At 31.8% G+C, this 9,406-nt stretch overlaps 1 protein-coding gene across 1 annotated transcript in view; it reads right to left on the bottom strand.

The window, feature by feature from the left end:
* LOC134853409 (ras-related protein Rap1-like) overlaps window positions 1-9,406 on the bottom strand; it is a 132,353-nt gene that overhangs the window by 48,397 nt on the left and 74,550 nt on the right. The gene's annotated exons all lie outside the window — the stretch shown is intronic.

Here is a 9,406-nt window from a genome sequence, read left to right as displayed (position 1 = left end):
TAACCCAAAATTTTTATCAAAACGAATCCTTTTTGTGTGGTTTTACTGTTAAAATTCAGTTTTAACAGGTCTTATAGGTTGATTTCAAAAGTATGTTCGTACTGGTTTTTTGTTATAGTTTTTTATTTTGTTTTTGCCTTTGATAGAATGTGCAGTTGTTGGTTGCGAACCGGAACAATGCCTTTCTTTAGTTTCTGGTGAGTGTTGTTTGATTGCTTGATCTTGGAGATTTGCGAGAGTACGTACGCTTATTGTGTCAGATTCGGAAATTGTGTTTCGTTTTTTTTTGAAAAACGGTTTTTAGGACTTATTTTTGCTTTCAAAAAACATTTGAGTTTTTTAATTGTTTCATTGATATAATATATCCTTTTCGTTGTTGCTGCGGTGTTACTACAAGATAGTATCGTGAGTGTTGGATGAGACAATTGTGTTTTATTAATGTTTGCTTAATTGCTAAATTTGATTTTGACTTAAGTGTTAATATGTTTGATTGATCCACAAATTAGATGTTAATTTTTCTATTTTCTAAGTTGTTAGTTCTTATTTTTTCGAAAATTATATCCTAGTGTCTTGGCCGTTTTGTCGTGGCAAGAGGGATTGGGCAGAGAGTGTATCAATTCTATAGAATGATGTTTTATTGCTCTCAAACGTATGTGGCGTTATCTACATTTAGGTAATTTAAATCATACTTAGATGGGAGATAATAGTGGCCAGATAATAGTGAATCAACCCTGAAGGTTCAGTTTTAATTATAACGCGAGTAGATCATTAGAAGCTATATTGGAACTTACTAGTTCCAAGGATAGAAGTAGATGTTCACCCTGCTGGCCTCATGTTTTAAGATAGGGAACGTAACGTCCGGTCAACAGGCTATGTTTTAAGATAGGAAATTGATTTGATAAGGTTTCAGTGTGATGGTTAGAGAATGGTAAGGAAAACGGCCTTTTTTTGAATTTTGTGCTCAAATGTCAATTTTTTTTTCACAAACATCCCGGAGCGCGTTACCTTATTGGAACATATCAATGGTTAGTTACGTTTAAAATTTGGAATGAAAGTCTTCTGCTCAGTTTTTTGGTTCATGGTGAGTCAATTGCACAAAAATTTTGATTTTTTTCCAAAAAAAAAATTTTTTTTGAAAAGAACTTCAAAACGCGATAAGAATTGACATTAGTTAAACTATTAGATTTTTTATTGGATAACTATACTTTTTTAAAACGTACTCTATCTAGCTGAAACTTTGCTAAAACTGAGACATCAAAAAATTCAAGTTTTAGGGGAAAAATTGATTAAAAAGAAATTATATAAGTCAAGGCTTCGTATTCTAAGTTTACCGAAACTTTATAAAAAAAAACCAATAAAAGACTGCATCGTACATTAGTTTAATACGTTGCAACAGTTCTCAAAATTTTGTTACTTAGCATCAGTTTGTATAAATTCAATGATTGTGTATGGATTCCATCATCTTGAATTTGTCTCTTTAGATAAGATAAGTAAGTCCTTTCTTTGTTTGCTCATAGTGGCCACCAAATGATTTACGGTTCTGAATAAAAGTTTGAAATGAGTCCGTCTCCAGAACCTTTTAAAACTAGTTTTTTTTTAATCTTTCGCTGCTAATTTTGCATATAACTGACTTGTTGTCATTGCAGCAATATGTGTTGCTACACAAACATAGCAATTCTGTACATCTAAACTCCTCTTTGAAAAGTCACCGCTCCCGCTTATCAATTTATGGATACGGCTTTTTATGGATACTCCAACACGTTTGAGTAAAGAAAACAGAATCTGCATCTGCCCATAAGAGTCTCTGCAGTCATTTTACCTCATTTTTCCCGATGGCTTCTATATCTGGCTATCATTTAATTTTTCTTCAGCGAGAGCTAAATAAAGTGATTCATCTCTACTCTTCATATTTTTTTATACAACAAAAAATGTCAAAGAAGTTATAGCAGAGCTCCAACATTCTCACTTTTCCATACTTCAGTATGAAAAAACCAACAAGGATGGGTTCTCTGTGTTCAATGATTGATTTCAACAACTCCACCTCAAACAAAGTTTTCTCAACTGTATTCATCCTTTTGAATGAGGGCTCATTGATTGCCTTATGAGTCTTTTCAACATTGAGATACTTCATGGTTGTATGTCTGGGTCTATTCATGATCTGAAATCCACAAGAGAAAATACCCAAAAGTATTTTTTTCCATTACAACTCCTGATAGAGGAATTTCATCTCCTTCTCTACTAGCATCAAAATATGATCGAATAAATTTATTGAAATATTTTGGAGAAGAATGCTGAGCAAAAGGGTGAATTTTGGTGCACTGAAAGCCATGTCCCAAATAAAAGTTGAACAGGTAAGTTACAACAATTCTATTTTCTAGGTTTAAACTAGATATCAGCATTGTCTGAGGATGGTTTACATTTCTTTTTCGATTGCATAGTTTTTCATGTAGTCTCCAGTATTGTATATTCCAACTTCAGTGTTATCAAGAATTGACATGTTTTGATTATAGTTCATCTGGAACAACTAAATTAGACTGAACCTAGCCAAAAACAATCCATCTTTTGATTTTTGCTAAAAAAAAAGGTCTGTAGAAAGAGATCTTTTAAAAAGAAAGTAGGTTTTGACCAAATTTTGATCTTGTCAACTGTTTTGATGTTTTCCCTCCTCCACTCACACTCCTACATTTCTTTAACTTTGTATCCTTCCTCCATGTATTCCTGGCTCATATCTTCCAGTTTTCTGTTTTTATTACTTCGCTCAAAATCCTGAATTGTAAAAGAGTGGCGAGCAATTTGCTTTCAAATACTGTTTTACATTGATCATAATAACCGACCACATTTAAATAGTCAATTTTTTTTTATGTTTTCCAGATGTGAAAAAGCTCTCAATTTTGCATTCTGGTCTTTGTTTCTGGTTGAAGGTCATGATTTTATTCTCAAAGTCGCAGAATTGGTTATGTCTAGAATTGAACTTCCGCATATCTGTGTCAAACTCCCATCTAGTGTACAGTCCCGTTGGCATGTTTTGACATATTGAGTATGAACAAAGCTGGCTTGCATCAATTCCAACGATCCATTTACACTTATTTAATGAACTTCTAATGAAGGTCTCATCAACTACATTTTTTTGTCTAATTGTAGGCCACAATTGTAGGAGCACCGATCATTTCTTCAGGTAATTTTTTATCACATACGCAAAGTGGATTCGGAATTTTACCTCCATTTTTTATCATATCTATCTCCTTGTTATGATGAAACTGAATCTTGTTTTGCATTGTTTTGAGTGTTGGAACAACATCGTTGTTGTTGTTTAACTGCAAAAAGACTTTCAAAACAGTCGTTTTGTTTTTTTCCAAATCTTTTTTAAGTAATTGTAATAAAAAAATCAGATGAGAATTTGATTTTTTCAGTGCTTTTCAAGCCCATATTTTCTCAGTTTCTCATAGTCCTCACTGTTTTTGTCTAGAGAGTTGTTGTTTCGAAGTTTATCGAACCACTCAAACGGGAAGAACTCTTTCGTTTCACCAGCTTTATAGGCTTTAAGAAAGGAGTCCAGACATGTTGCACCACCAGAAATTTCAATAATGTGTCGAGAAATTGTTTATCTCCAAACTTTAAAGGTTTAAAATTGTTCGGAAATGTCCTTTTATGACGGAAATTCTAGAACTTTCCAGAAAACTTTCAACTAATCAGAACGCAGTAGTTTCTAGAAGAACTTTGAATGAAATATAATCACTATTTGAAAACATTCTAATAAAAACAATTGATTTTTCTTGAAATACTCTACAAAAAAGAAAACCTTTTCCGTGTGAATTTTTTATTGATGAAATAGATGAAGATTCTTTCTTTTTTTCACCTGTTTTTGCTGTTTATGCTATCCAAAATAGAGTTCCCCGACTGAGTTAAGGCCTATTTACGGAAACTTACTCATTCAAAGAGTTTACTTTCGAACCTTGTTTAAAAATGTTAAGCTTACTGCTGATTTATACCTCACAGTGCAGAAACTTTTTTATTTTAGAAAAATTGAAGTTAATCAAAAAGTCGTATGATAATATTTCAAATTTTTTTTTCATTCCCTACCCGATTCCAACATTTGTCAAACCTCCTCCAGCAAAATTCTTTGTTCGTTCATTTCAAAGATTTTCAATTCTTTTTTTATATTGGCAACATATCTTCGGCAACACACCAAACGACTTATGGTTTTTTTTGCAATTGGTTTTGTTTTTATTTTGATAATTCTTTGGAAGATTTAAATCCTTCTAAAGTAAATTTTTCTCTTATTGGATACGACTAAAGGTAAATGAACAATTTTTGTGATTGGTAACGAAAAATTGTTCACAAATGTCGTATATTGAACTTGGTTTCTGATTGGATACGAAACATTCCAAACTTATTCCAACTTTCTATCCAATGAGTGATTCAGATTGTGAAAAAATATGAGATTGTGATTCAGATTGTGAGAAAACATAGTAAAACACCAAGCTTTGGAAACGAGGATAAAACTAAATATCGGGAGAAAGTGGATAGCATCTAGCAAATCAGGGACTTCAAACAGCTTCAAATTGAAATTTTTAAAATGAGGAAAGTAGAGGTGTCAAATATGTATATCCACTGGAGTGGATTTCGCCTATTAATAAAAAAAGTTATGGGCTCAGTCCTAATCAATGGTGAACTAACCACTGGCACCTTGTTTGCACAAGTAAAAACCGCATTTACTGGTAGTGTGTTGGTTTTTGGGGACTCAGCAGGAATGGCACAAGTGATAAAATGGGGGAACAGGAGCATTGAAAATGGGGGAACATGTACATAAAGGATGTGAAAACAACTGGGGGACCAGCATTTTCGTTAGCAAAACTTTCAAACTCAAGAAACGCTCTGCTTTGGCAACACAAAATAGTAATTACCTATCAGGGCAAAATGAAAGTTTCGGAAAAAAATCATCTTTTTGCTGCTAAAGTTTTAAGGGATCAAACCATAACTCAGGAACTACGCGTGAATAAAACGAACAACCTTGCTGTATTTTTCACATCTGAGGAAACCACGTTTGATTTGTCAGCCAATTGTGAGGGAATAACCGCTAGAAATGTAAAACAAGGTGAACTAGATACGTTTTTCACCCGTGAATTTTTAACAAATGAAAACATACTGCGTATTCTGGAGAAGGACGAATGTGACATAGATGACTGTATTTGACATTTAGCAAAGAAACCGGAAACGGGGAAAATTTTAATATAGAAAAAAAATTTAAACAAAACCCAGTGCTTCTTGTGAGATTAAGAACAAAAGAAACGAAAACGCATTCTTACTTGTTGAAACAAAATAAAGAGATGGAAGCACAGCAAAGATTGTGCGACTAAGAAGAAATAATTAAATAAATGGTTTTCTTAGAAATTCGGCAGGAACCAGAAAACGTGGATTTTTTTAATTTTATTTAATTATTGTTTAAAAGAGGCCTAGAATTCTCAAAAGATAAGTTACGCCATAAAATGGACACTTAAATTTTGTCTTTTTGACCTCTTTTAAAAGGAATAAAAACGTATAATATAAATTTGTAATAAAAATTCTCTTTCTCTAGTGACAGATAAAGTTGACACGAGGTGCGAAAATGCGAAATCTGGGTAAAATCACTATTTTTTTCATATTAAGGATAGGAACGGTGTAACTTATCAGAGCAATCAGTTGGTTGAAAAATCCTTCTTCGATAAACCTTTTCAATGGTAACTCCTGTAATTATCTCATAAGTCTGCGGGATTATAAATATTCTATTATTTGGCTCATATCAACTTTGAGAATAAAAATTTTAAGGCTTTCATAGATATTTCGAGTTTTCAAAATAACTTATAACTTACACTCACACTTTGTTCTATTCCGAGAGAGCAGGTGTTGGGCTGATGATACAGTACATCTCACTCCTGAGTAAAAAATCCTTTTATTTTCAAATTAACTTTCGCCAAATAGCTCCTCTTTCTTTTCTAATACAGGCATATCCCTTGTTTCTACTCAGTTAATTAAGATCTTCTTCGTACAGAACAGCAACCTTTTTATTCTGTCGACTTTTCCCTTGATTCGATTCAAATACAAGTGCTTGACATCGAAATCATCACTATTGAAAGTTTTTTTTAGCAATAAATTGATTAGTTTTTTTCTACAATAAAATTTTGCGTTTTAAGAAAGAAGAAGTAAGGATTTTGCATCAATTAATTTCCAAAAAAAAAATACGATAAAACTTGCTTCATACACAAAAGGTTCATGAAAATTTTTGCACACTTGTTAAAAAATTCTCTTATTCAGAAAAAAAAGTGTTACTAAAAATATCCGCATTTAAAAAAAATTGAAACACGTTTCTTTTGCACCGTTGAAAATAAAAATTTTATGATTTTCTTTGTTATCAAGATGATTATTGAGAAACCCTTTTTTTGCACGTATATTGATCAAACACAACTGAAAAAATTATGTTAAAGTAGCGAACTGCAATAGATAATCACGAAAACAACTGCATCTTACACAAAAAAAAAATATGAAAGTTTTTGCACACTTGTTACAAAAATAAAAAAACATTTTAGCATGTTGCAAAACTTTTTCGTAAGTTTTTTTTTGCACAAGTAAATAAATAAGTTTTGCATTAAAAAAAAATTCTATCCAATTTTTGCAAATTAAAAAAAGTTGTAACGAATTTTTTTTACAGTGTTCATTATTGAAATTTGAAAATCTTTGTTCTAAATTAAGAAAACCAATTTTTCCATGTATGCTGATCAAAAACATCAGAAAAACGTTAAATTAAGATAGAAAAGAGCACTGCAAATCAAAAATATTGAAATTTAATTTTTTATTGAGTTTGCGGTATTCGCATATGCATAACAACAAAGACGTTTTTGCTGATATTTTTTGAAAAATCACGAAAAAATTACAATTTACAAGAAACTTTCATAAATGTTTTCGCACAATTGCTGATTTTTGTTTTTTGTTTTCGAATTTGAATAACGATACTAAAGCAAAGTTGTGAAACCAGGAGTATTTTTCAAGGAAATTCATTCTTTTTTCGAAACTTTTTCAAAATAAATTCTTTTCAACAAAAATTAAGAAGATTTATGATTAGGAAACCAATCAGTCTGAAAAGACAATTTGTTCTCCCTTTTTATCAAAACGACGGAATTAATGAAAAATTTTCATTCATTTCAGAGATATTTTTTGACGCTTTTAGAGAATGTCAGCCAAACCTTCTTTTCATTGGTAATTAGATATATCTGACAAGGATAACGGTGGACACGTGAAGCCCAGTGTCATAACTAAACTGGGCGACAACAAAAAATAATTAAAAAATTCAAAGAAAACAATGATGAAAAATCAAATCTGGCGGAACAGCTTGTGGACGACAACAAACAACCAATCCTTATTCTGGGGGCGCTAAAGACAAACCTACGGTCAGCAGGCTGAGAGGTGAAGGGATCCACGATCCTAGTAACAGAACGCAGAACTAGATGCATAATGGGATTGGACGTGCCGGGACAAGTGGAAATATCAACCATCCAGAAACCAGCTCCAAGGGAATGATCGAGATTCGACGTGCTACTGTGCGAGCAGTCAGAAGGTTGGAAAACCAAATGTTTAACAAAAATTGAAGACTTGTTCGGAAGTTTAAGAATCACATTTTGAGTTTAAAAATCGAATAAACCTTTGACGGATTCAAGAGAAAGGGGGAGAATACCAATCCATGTACAGGTTAAGGTACAAGCGGAAATTCAAAAACTATTGTCGGATGGTCATATCAAAAAGCTAGACAAGTGTAGAAGTGATTGTTTTGTTACCCCAATTGTAATAACAGTCAAAAAAGACGATTCAATAAAATTGGCACGAGATGCAAGACCGATCAACAGGCAACTACTCAAAAACAAGTATTCAATGACAGGAACCAGAAAACGGAGATTTTGTTTGTTTTCGTTAACTTTTGTTTAAGAGAGGCCTAGAAGCCGCAAAAGATATGTTAACGCCATAAAATGGACACTTACACTGAAAGTTTGTCTTTTTGACCCTTATAACGTGCTTGAAATGATAAAAATTTGTAATGTAAATTTGTACCAAAGCTTCACTTTCTATAGTGTCAGATAAAGTTGAAATGGTGCAAAAATGCAAAATCTGGGTGAAATCACTATTTTCTTTCAGATTAAGGATAGAAACGGGGTAATCCGGGAACATTATAATAATTGAACAATCAAAGCAATCAATTGGTTGAGAAATCCTTCTCAGATAAACCTTTTCAATTGTAACTCCTGTAGTTATCTCATAAGTCTGCGGGGTTATAAATCTTCGAATATTTGACTCAAATCAACTTTGAGAATAAATTTGAAAGCCTTTATAGATATTTCGAGTTTTCAAATTAACTTACACTCATTTTTTTCTATTCTGAGAAAGCAGGTTTTGGGCCGATCCTACAGCAAATCTTACTCCTGAGTAAAAAATCCTTTTATTTTCAAATTAACTACCGTCAACTATCGCCTCTCTTTTTTCTAAACAGTCATATCCCTCGTTTCTACTCAGTAAAGGATGATCTTCTTCGTACAAAACAGCAATCTTTTTATTCTGTCGACTTTTACCATGATTCGTTTCAAATACAAGTGCTTGACATCGAAATCATCACTAATGAAAGTTTTTTTAGCAAAAAACTGACTAGTTTTTTTTCAATAAAATTTTGCGTTTTAAGAGAAAGAAGTTAGTATACTGCAGATAATTTCCAAAAAATTTACTATAAAACTCACTTCGTACACAAAAGGGTCATTATTACTAAAAATTTTTGCAATTAAAAAAACTGTAACAAGTTTCTTTTGCACCGCTGAAAATAAAAACTTTATGAAATTCTTTGTTCTTAACATGATTATTGAGAAACCTTTTTTTGCATGTGTATTGATCAAACACAACTGAAAAAAAATGTGTTGAAGTAGGGAACTGCACTAGGGAATCACGAAAACAATTGCATCTTACACAAAAAAATTTATAAAAGTTTTTGCACACTTGTTAAAAAAATCAAAAAACATTTTAGCATGTTGCAAAACTTTTTCGTAAGTTTTTTTTTGCACAAGTAAATAAATAAGTTTTGCATTAAAAAAAAATTCTATCCAATTTTTGCAAATTAAAAAAAGTTGTAACGAATTTTTTTTTAGTGCTTTTATTGAAATTTGAAAATCTTTGTTCTATACTAAGAAAACCAATTTTTCCATGTATGCTGATCAAAAACATCAGAAAAACATTGTATTAAGATAGAAATTAGCACTGCAAATCAAAAACATTGAACAATCAAAGCAATCAGTTGGTTGAGAAATCCTTCTCAGATAAACCTTTTCAATTGTAACTCCTGTAATTATCTCATAAGTCTGCGGGATTATAAATCTTCGAATATTTGACTCAAATCAAC

The sequence above is a fragment of the Symsagittifera roscoffensis genome, chromosome 8 (assembly GCF_963678635.1).
Source record: "Symsagittifera roscoffensis chromosome 8, txSymRosc1.1, whole genome shotgun sequence".
Classification (NCBI taxonomy): domain Eukaryota; kingdom Metazoa; phylum Xenacoelomorpha; order Acoela; family Convolutidae; genus Symsagittifera; species Symsagittifera roscoffensis.
Note: the sequence above shows the minus strand (reverse complement) of the source record. Positions and strands in the feature narration are given on the sequence as shown.